Genomic DNA, 10616 nt, shown 5'->3' on the forward strand with positions numbered 1-10616 from the left:
TTTCAGTGGAATTACCTGGGTTTGGTAGTAACTCTTTCAAGAAGACAGGTAAATCAAGAAGAGAATAGAAACAGATCAGCAGGAAAATAGGACTGCTGAGAATGACTGAGGTCCCAGATGCTACTAGGTTGCCAGTGAATTCTGGTGAATTTAATCAGTAAGATTCCAACAAAGTGCCTTCTCTGATCCTACCAAAGCACCCTTCACTGGCTTCCTATTCATAACCAGATCATAAGTAGCAGTTAGCACACTGAAATTTCATTGTTTATTTCCTTGTCTATATCATTCATTAGAAAATGTTATAAAACAAAGGGATCATCTGCCTGGGGGGAATGGCGGGGGGAGAAGTGTTCAGATATCCAATATTTTGCATACACTTTCAGGGAGTTCATTTTCCTAGATTAAGAATCTCCATATGTGACTCTGAGCATCTTGACAGAAGTGCTCAAATCGTGTTAAACTTTCCGTCTCCAATGCCTGGTTCCTAATACGTAGGACCTATTCAGAAGTATTACTGGGAAAATTAATGAAGAAAAGTTTTTCAGTTTGGAAAAGAACTGAATAAATCACACCAGGGCTAAGGTTTGGCAGAGCAGGAATCATGAATAAACAAAGGGATGAGGAGGTGTCAAGATGAAATGGTTTAATATGATTTCACTTATATGTGGAATTTAAGAAACAAAACAGATGAACATATGGGAGGGGGAGGGAAAAAACGAGAGAGAGGAAAGTGAACCATAAGAGACTCTTAACGACAGAGAACAAATTGAGGGTTGATGGAAAGAGGTGGGTGGAGGGTGTGCTAGATGGGTGATGGGCATTAAGGAGGGCACTTGTTGTGATGAGCCCTGGGGCTTTATGTAAGTGATGAATCACTGAATTCTGCTCCTGAAACCAATATTGCACTGCATGATAACTAACTAGAACTTAAATAAAATCCTGAAAAGAAAAAAAAAAAAAAAGACGAAATCATTTCGGTTGTGTGAAAAGGCAGAAAAATGACATAAAGGCAAAGAAGATTGATGGTCTGAGAAGATTATGAGCATGCTCCGTATACAAGGAAGAGAATGGGGGGGAAATGGGAATCTTGTAGTCGAAGAAAGCAATCTAACAGTGTAGCTATATTTTGAGTTATTATCACATGACTCTCAGCAAGAGAAATAAATTCTTTGTATAGTGACAAAACGAGTCTCTGTGTACAAACAGAAATGTAGACTAGAAAAACTATTAAAGACTTGATATATAGTGAGTAGAAAAGCAGATCTCATTTAACCTATAAAGGAGAGATTTGAGATAGAAAAAAAAAAAACAGGAAACAGAAAAGACTTTATCATCCTATGATGATGATTTATCAAGTTGTCCCTACTGAGGTTCAATCTTTTTTTTTTTAATTTTTTATTTTTTCAGCATAACAGTATTCATTATTTTTGCACCACACCCAGTGCTCCATGCAATCCGTGCCCTCTACAATACCCACCACCTGGTGCCCCCAACCTCCCACCCCCCACCCCTTCAAAATTCTCAGATCGTTTTTCAGAGTCCATAGTCTGAGGTTCAATCTTAATTGTTTTCTGCAGCCTAGAAAGCTGCTACCAGGAAAATAATTGTGTGGTGGATTTTGTTCTTGTGACATAATTACTTAGCTCTCCAAAACATGGAAACCCAAGAAAACACTGGATATAACCAACCATCCATCTACCCACCCATCCAACTATTATTCACTGAATAAGCGTTGTTTACCAGTAGATCCCAGAGACTAGTACATAAAACTCGCTTGATGAATCAAACACTTACAAACAGAGCATTGTGCTGATGGTTAAGTTTACAAAGATGAATAAGGCACCATCGCAGCACTGAGGAGCTTGCAATTTAGGAGAGAGTGGGAAATGTTAATGAACAGTTACAATGCATTCTGATGATGGATATGTAGCTGGGGGTGTATAACTCTATCTTTTTAAAAACTATTAAGATTATGTAAATTCAGATTAATTGGATGCAGAAGTGGAGAGATATTAGCAAGAATTGTAGGCACTTACAGACAATATATTAACCAAGTTGGATCAAGTTTTAAAAGTAAATTTTAAAAGTTGGATCAAGTTTTAAAAGTAAATTTTAAAAGTAAATTTTACACTTATGTGCAGTTGAAAGACTCTTTATCATACAACTGATAGTCTTAGCCATCAGGACTTAACTCTGGCTTTTTCCATTGGGGCTGAACAGGTTACACAGACTTCATTTCTGGGCAAGACATGCTGTGATGTGTCTTGAGTCAGCACTGCAAATGCTAGTCAAGGTTTCATATCAACAGTCCTCCTGAGCCAGCATCTGTGGGTGACTGAGAATAAGCCTTTGCAAGGAATCATTTTTTAAAAGAAAAACAGCAAAAGAAAAAAAAAGAGTAAAAATAAAATAAATTTATGACCTTGGCTTTCCAACTTTTATCTGTGCACTTCTTGTTCAAATCATGTCCCCTGGGTCCCTCTCTGCACAAAGGGGAATGTTTCTCTCCTCTGTATGACTAGGATGCCTGCCTTTCTCTCTACTCCCAGCCCCAGTAGGATGTCGACTTGTGATCAACAGAGAGAAGAGATCATGGAGAAATGGGCTATTTTTCCACATGGCATGTTTCCCCATGACTGCCTTTTTCCTGGTCTGGAAGAAAAGTTTCCATGACAACCAAGTAGCTAACATTCACTCCCCACCAGCTGACTTGCTTGCCTCCCAAATGATCAGCTGGATATTGTGTTAAAATTATTTTACAGAGACAGGCTAATCTGCAGGGATTATTTGTCTGTTTATTTTTGAGAAACTGGCTCCTTGGTGAAACTTTTTAAGTGGACCTAACTTCCTTTTCTGAGGCTTTAAGAGCATAATCTCAACTAAACAGAACAAGCGTAAACCAACATTAGACCGTCACCTCCTGGGACATAAAATATGAATGTGAACCATCCTTCCCCATGAAGGGCACATAAGTGCTTTGAGCAAGAACTAAGCTTTATTTTTCTTTCCCTCCTCATGTGCCTAACACATGGTCTAGCAGGTGGTATACATAAAATAAATGTTGAACATCCCAACACCCAAGCTTCTCTAAACAGAGTATTTATGCTTAGGTTGATGGGCTGAGGCAGAATCAACCCCCTAGTAATGTAATAATCTTACTTTTCTTAATGTCTGTCTATAAAAAGGGTGAAAATTTTGCAACAGAGAATTAGCACACACCAATTGTTAAGCCTATGCATGTAAGAAAGACTGGAAGGAAATATACCAAAATATTCACAAACGTTAGGTTTGTTGAGTATTGTCTTCGTCCTTTCAGGCTGCTGTAATAAGATACCATAGACTGTGTGGGGTTTTTTTGTTTGGGGGTTTTTTTTTGACTGGGTGGTTTATCAACAAGAAACATTTATTTCTCATAGTTCTGGAAGCTGGGGAGTCTAAGATCAAGGTACCAGCATGGTCACATTCTGGGCCCTCTTCCCAGCTCATACCTTCTTGCTGGTCCTCACACAGTAGGGGTGTGAGGGATCTCTGTGAGGTCTCTTCTGTAACAACATTAATCCTATTCAAGAGGGCTCCTCTCTGAAGACCTAAGCACCTCCCTGGGCCCTACCTTGTAATACCATCACATCAGGCATTGGGATGTCACCATATGAATTTTGGAAAGACACAAACATTCAGATCACACAGCAAGAATCTGTAATGTTCAAGGCACTGCACTACCCCAGGATAAGAAAGATTAATGGGTCTCTCATATTCAGAGCCATGAAAAGAAGAGGTAAACTAAGTAGAAAACAACTTGGTAGAAGGATTATCTACTCTGACATGCATATCGACTGGTGTTGTAACTGTATCTTGTGCTGGGATGAAGGTCAGAGAGGGTTGGGAGCGAAAACAGCCAACAAAGCCTTTTCTCCTTCTCTATAGACAAATCAGATCTTCCGTTAACTTGCTTACTCTTTCTCCTGAAAACCTGGTAAAGGTGGAATCATATCTGTATTACTGGGCTACATTTTTTTTTTTATGGTACAAATGGCCCATTAGAGATAAATTCCATCTGAACTGGAAAAACATGAATAAAGCATAAATACCTGGTAGGAAACCATACTTTCAGGATTCCTTGCATGCAGAGACTCCTAACTGGCCCCACCCTTTGGAGGTCTGAAAACTATGCCTAAGCCTATTTGTTGAAAGAGATATTGGTCCCTATGGGGCATGAGGCCTCCAGGTCCAGCAGCTAGTCCATCTGTCTAGTAGGAGTCTTGGTCCCTTATACCTAAACTCTCTTGGGGAATGGAGAGAAGAAAAGGTGCAGGTGGCAGGAAGAGTCCAAGAGTGGCTTGTCAGGAATATTATTCCCTCTGAAAAGAAACACCTGACACAGCCCAGTTGGGATGCTGTCTTTGCTTGTGGACCAATATCTATCAGATCGAACTGGTGCCAGCAGTTACCTGTTCAGCTCTTGTGAGTCTGAATATCTAGTTAAGAACATCCCCCACCAGGAGCTGCAGAGAGGAGGAGGACAGCCAATTTTAGAAGAGTTGAGATCATCTCCTCAATTATTTCTTCACCAGAAAACACACAATAAGCATGACTCCATGTGAGCTCCCTGAGGGCATGCTATCACAGCTTCCACAACATTCTTTATGCAGTCCTGGAGCGAGTGGGTCCAAGCATGTGGTTACTGAATCCTTCACCCATGGTGGACACTAGATGTGCCATTCAAATCCCCCTTCAGAAAGGAAGGAGTAATGTCCCAGCTGCTGGTCCTGCTGCTGGCAGGCAGCCCTCAGCTCTCAGCCCCCTGTAGAGACTGACTGCCTTGGTGGAAATCAGCCCCTGCACCTGATTACTGAACAATGCAGGTGTAGAAAAGTCCAGGCCCCTGAGCCCAACTAGAGACCATCCTGAAGAATTATCCCAGCTTCAGAGCTCCCTATAGCACAGCTGTGGCTTCCACAAGGCTATGCCAAGGTTCAACCTCTCCTTCTGCCTAATCCCCATTCCAAGAGGGCGCCCTGAGAAATCTGAGAAATCTCCTGCCCACCAATTTCTACCTGTGACAACCCCTTATCAGAAACCTCTGTGAGACACTGATCATGTTTTGGGTGCCAGAATCAGCTCTGGTAAATAGGAGAAGGTCTTCATGCACAGGAAGCTTACAAGTTAGAGCACAGAAGTGTATCCATTACAATGCAGTATAGGGGCACCTGGGTGGCACAGCCAGCTAAGGGTCTGGTCCAACTCTTGGTTTGAACTCAGGTCATGATCTCAGGGTCATGAGATCAAGCTCTGCATCAGGCTCCATGCTCAGCACAGAATCTGCTATAGTGGGGTGCCTGGGTGGCTTAGTGGGTTAAAGCCTCTGCCTTCAGCCCAGGTCATGATCCCAGCATCCTGGGATCAAGCCCCACATCGGGCTCTCTGCTCAGCAGGGAGCCTGTTTCCCTCTCTCTCTCTGTTTCTGCCTGCCTCTCTGCCCACTTGTGATCTCTGTCCATCAGATAAATAAACAAAATCTTTTAAAAAAAAAAAAAAGAGTCTGTTATAGTATCTCTCCCCTTCTCCACATTCATTCTCTATGAATCAATTAATCAGCCAATCTTTTTTAAAAATGCAGTAGAATAAGAGCTGTGATGGGTAAACATTATGAGGGCCATATAAGGTATTCCCAACTGAATCTTTGGTCAGTTAAGAAGGGATTTGTGAAGGAGGAGATGTCTACACTGGTTTCTAGGAGACACAAGAACTAGGTAGTCTATAGGAAGGAAGGAAAGAAAGAAAAGCAGAACAGTATTCCACACAGAACCATGTAGAAGGTACAACATGCTCAGAAAGCTGGATGATTATGAAACATGATTGACACTGTAGAGGAAGCAACTTATTTTCACTTACTCATGGAGCAGAATATAGGGGAGAGGTAATATTCCATGCAAAAAATATTAAAAATACTCATCATAAAGAGATACTAAACTTTGATGCTAAAGGAAAGGAGAGGCGTGGAAGGTTTGTACATGTTTGTATTTTACCATTATCTTTGTGCCTACGGTGTGGAAAGGAACAGAAGATAGGAAGAGCAATGAAAAATAGGCCAGAGTATTTCTGGAGGGAAGGGATGTCAGCCTGAACCAAACTGGGATAGAATGGGTGAAGAGAAAAGAAAAATTGAGACATTTTGGAGGTGGAATTGGTAAGACTTGGGGAGTCACTGAATGAGGGGTAGAGGTAAAAGAAAGGAAGGGATTGAGGGAAACCTCAAATTTCTGACTTAAACAAATGGGCAGAGAAGGAAAAATACGAGAGTGCAAGAGGCTTTAGCGATTTCTAGATAAGGTGAATCTGACCTGTTTGTGGGACAACCAAACAGATATATAAAGTTAACAGCTCAGTGTGGGGCTAGGACTGTGTGTGCACGAACCCATGAGTAACAGAGAAATGCTTAGGGTGCTGACCCGGACATCATCAGATTTGTAACAGTCTTTCAGATCTCAATGGTACAATACTACTCAGCAGTTATTAGATAGCCTGGCATAGAGAACAGGCTTTGAAGTCAGGCACACCTCAGCTTTGATCTCTGCGACACTGCTTTCTTGCCACAGGGACCTGGGCTGGTTCTGTATCTGAGCCTCCCTCTCCCATGAGAAATGGGACTGCTGTGCCAGGCTGTCATAAGGGCTACACGAGATGATACACATCGAACATTCTGCACCAAGCAGGCCTTCAGTGAGTCTTTACTTCCCCAACACAGTGTCTAGTGATCTTTACGGTGTCCCTCCCCCTCCTCCAGCGCCTCCTAACTCCAGTTTCCACTTTAAACTCCTACAGTTAACAGAAAGCCTGGTTTCAATTACTGATAAAGATAAGATCCTGCCCTCCCTCCCTTTCTTTGTGGGGTCTGGCCCTGCAGGTGTTTGGAAGCCTCTCCTGGCCTTGTCTACATCTAATTTACTTCCTTTCAGTTGAATGTTATCACAAGTCATGAATTATTCTCACATCATGTTTACTGCAAACAGATAACCATTATCTCCACCCGGCCTGCTTGGTTTTATCTTAGTGGCTTCACATTCCGCAACTTTTTAATTATTTCATTTTATTTCTCCACATTAGGTTGTTTCTCTTCTGCATTGACACTTGGATTAAGAGAGGAAAACAAACTTGGAATTTAATATGCCTTTTCAAACATATTACCGCTGGAAACAAGCTGAGCCCGTAAAGTGCGTTCTGATTGTAAAGTTCAATGACCATATCAAGATTCTTGGCTGGTGAAGGCAAAGTCTTTCAGATTCTCCTTTACAGGGAGCTGAGTTCATTTCAGCAAGGGATCGCAGTCAAGTGAAGCAAGGCCAGAAGACAGGGCTCCTCCATTTGAGGGTTTACACAGGGGAGTAGAAGTAGATGAGATCAAAGGGTAGGTATCAGGCCATATCCAAAAAGAGGAATAATGGCCAAACTAGAGAAGAGAAAGCAGTTGCACAGGATGGTGGGGGGGGGGGGGGGGGGGCGGGGGGGGGGTGAGGAAGGAACCAATACTCTGGAATCAGGTAAACCTAAGAGTATAGGGAGAGGGTTCAAGTCTGAAATATGAACCTGGGGCAGGGATATTTAAGCTTTCCGGCATCACGGTCAAATATACGCAAATAATACAATTCAGACTGCAGTAGGTAAGGACAGACCCTTTTGTGCTCATCCTGAGGGAGGATCCTTGATTCCCATCCAAGACAATTATACTAGAGCCTATAAAAGATCCTGCATTCTGTCCTTAGCCACCTCGCACTTTGCTTTACTCTCATCTCAACCCTCCACCTATGTGTCCACAGTACACACCCAATCAAGTTAAGCTTCTCCTTTCTCTGCTCTTGATCACCCCCCACCCCCAAAGGACTATGCACGCATTCCATCTACCCTCTCCTGGGTTCCCTATCCCACGTACCTCTCTGCCAATTTAGAAGTCTGAAAGAAAAATACAGACCAAAAAACAAACTCTGCCTCTTCCTTGTTAGCCACATCAATCAGCCCCAGTTAATGGAACTGAGAAGAAAGGAACTAGTGTTTTAGGAGTACCAGCTGACTGCCCACCATTTAAATACTTGGCATGCCTTATCCCACTGAAGCCTCCTGATGTTCCAATTTTACATTTGGGGGAACTGAGACTCCTTCACGTGACAAAGCTGGTAGATGGAAGAAAGACCTGGAACTTAGACACTGGCCATTCGGAGTCCAAGCTCCATTTGTGGCAAGTCCTACTTTATACACGGCCCTTTGATGGCGCAATATTAATCATGTCTCCACGGAGAACCGCCAGCCCTCCATTATCTGCTATTTCTTCCCTTGTGTCAATGTCTTCCTGGTCCAGCATAAGCACAAAGTGAACTCGGGAATCACATTAGAAAGCAAATAGCTCCCAAGGCCTTTATTCGCCACTCTGGGTCTCTGGTATGCTTTGCATTTCTCGTACCTACACTGAAATATAATGCATTTTGTGATGTTAATACTGGAGTGGCATTTAGAGACCCAAAACCTGACACTCAGCTTTAAAATCCTATCATGAGATAAATATCCCCCTTCTGTGCCAAAAGGAAAAAAATCAAAATGAAAAAGCAATACATTTAATAATCAACCAAATGAACAGGAATGAGAGGAGCTACGCTGGCTGGTTTGATGCCAAGTCACCTCTGCCCTGTCTGCGGCTGATCCACCACTTCCGTCCCCGGCTGTTTATTCAGTCACAAGCTTCACTTCCTGCTTGATATGCGTCCCGGGAGCTGCCTGTACCAGACAGCCTGAAATAAATTACCAAATGGACTCCAGGCAAACTTCTTGTTCTCGTTATGAATTTTGAAAAGTATAAAGAACTCTCCATGGACCACAGCGTAGTTGTTTCAGGTATGCTGAGAAAAGGGCCTCTTTCCCCTTCTGGAGGATGTTATCTCCACGAGCCCAAGAACAGAGAGCCATAGTAAGACCTCCTGTGTTCACTACTCCTTCTGCAACATGGTTCAGAGAAGAGATCATGGGTTATGGAGTCAGAGAGATTGAGTTCAACTCTGAGCTTTGCTACTGTCTGCAACCTAACGCAATGTGCACTAATTTCACTGACCCTCAGGATCCTCCCATACAAGGCAGATGAGCAGTTACAGTGGGAGGAGCATTGCAATAATTTTGTAACCAGCTGATGTTTAAAGATACTTTCCTGGTACTGGGCATAGAGTCCACATACAAGAACTGCTGAGCCCCTCCGCCCTTTGAAAAGAGGCAGCACCTTCCTTTTCCCAGCAACTTTAGGGAACAGAAAAAGGACGCGACATGTTGCATATGTTGATGAAATTGATGTATGAAGAGGTAAAATGACATGCTAATTGCTCTTCAGAAAACAGGAAAAACTTCTAGTCTTGACCACTCACCTGAATTGTCTCCCCAATGTCAGAATTTTTTTCCTACTAATATGACTTCAGAAGCAATTAATGGTGCGATTACTGGAGTAGCAATCAGCTGCACGCCTTCCCTGGGGCCCAAGGGAGGTAGACACCTATAAACTGAGCCATATTCTTTGTTTACCCAGAACACAGGACCGCTGGGGGACATCGTAAGGATCCTTCAACACAGGGTGGGGGATAGGGGAAAGAGCCCTGATGGAGGAGTGAGAAGGCACCAGCCTGCTGCTGCTTCTGTCCTTAACTCACCAACTCAGGAGGGTGTTCTGGCTCCTCTCTTCTTCTGCTTCTCAAATTTGCATCTGAAAAGGATGGCATGGGGTCAGCTCTGCGGGTCTCAAATATGCTCTGCATCATGATCATCGGGTGAACGTTAGTTTTAATTAACAGACTTCAATGTTTAGAGTAGTTTAGGGTTCACAGCAATACTGAGATAAAGTATAGACTTTCCCACGTGCCTCCCCCACTCCGCCCCAGGCACACATGCAGCCTCCTCACCCACATCCAAATCCAACACCAGTGTGGTATATTTGTTACCAATGATGAACCAACATTGACACATTTTTGTCAACCAAAGCCCATAGGTTGTATCAGAGTTCAGTCTTGCTGTTGCATTCTATGGGTTAGGACAATGTATTTACTGACATGTATCCACCATTATAATATCATATAGAATTATTTCACTGCCCCCCAAAATCCTCTGTGCTCTGCCTAGTCATCCCTCCCCAACCATCCACCCCTGGCAACGGCTGATTTTTTTTTTTTTACTGTCTCCATTGTTTTTGCCAAGTCCAGAATGTCCTATAACTGGAACCATATAGCATACAGCCTTTTCAGATTGGCTTCTTTCACTTACTAATATGCACTTAAATTTCCTCCATGTCTTTTCACGGCTTAATAGCTTGTTCTTCTTAGCCCTGAATCTATTATATGAGTGTACCAGCGTGGTGAACATTTTTTAAACAGAAAGCCCAGTTGAGATTTATTGCATCAGAGTTTTTGCATGCATTTTAACCAGGTCCTTGAGGGGATTCTGATCTAGATGATGGGAAAGATTTCTCCTGGATTGAAAAATTATATTGGTTAATGCTTCCTAGATTTAAGTTGATTCTTTTCCTTTGAGGGAAAATATTTCTTTCCGCTAAGATGGGCATGTCTGTGCTTCGTCCACATCCTTCACTCAGCAGA

The 10616-nt window shown here is 42.7% G+C and overlaps 1 long non-coding RNA gene across 1 annotated transcript in view; it reads right to left on the bottom strand.

Annotated features, from left to right (window-relative positions):
* The window catches only part of LOC125089766 (uncharacterized), a 186744-nt gene extending 177012 nt beyond the window's left edge, over positions 1-9732 (bottom strand). Inside the window, exon 1 of the long non-coding RNA XR_007124056.1 lies at positions 9678-9732. This is a non-coding gene — a long non-coding RNA (uncharacterized LOC125089766). The remainder of the gene's footprint in view (positions 1-9677) is intronic.
* Positions 9733-10616: the final 884 nt, after the last annotated feature.

This window comes from Lutra lutra, chromosome 17 (assembly GCF_902655055.1).
Source record: "Lutra lutra chromosome 17, mLutLut1.2, whole genome shotgun sequence".
NCBI lineage: Eukaryota > Metazoa > Chordata > Mammalia > Carnivora > Mustelidae > Lutra > Lutra lutra.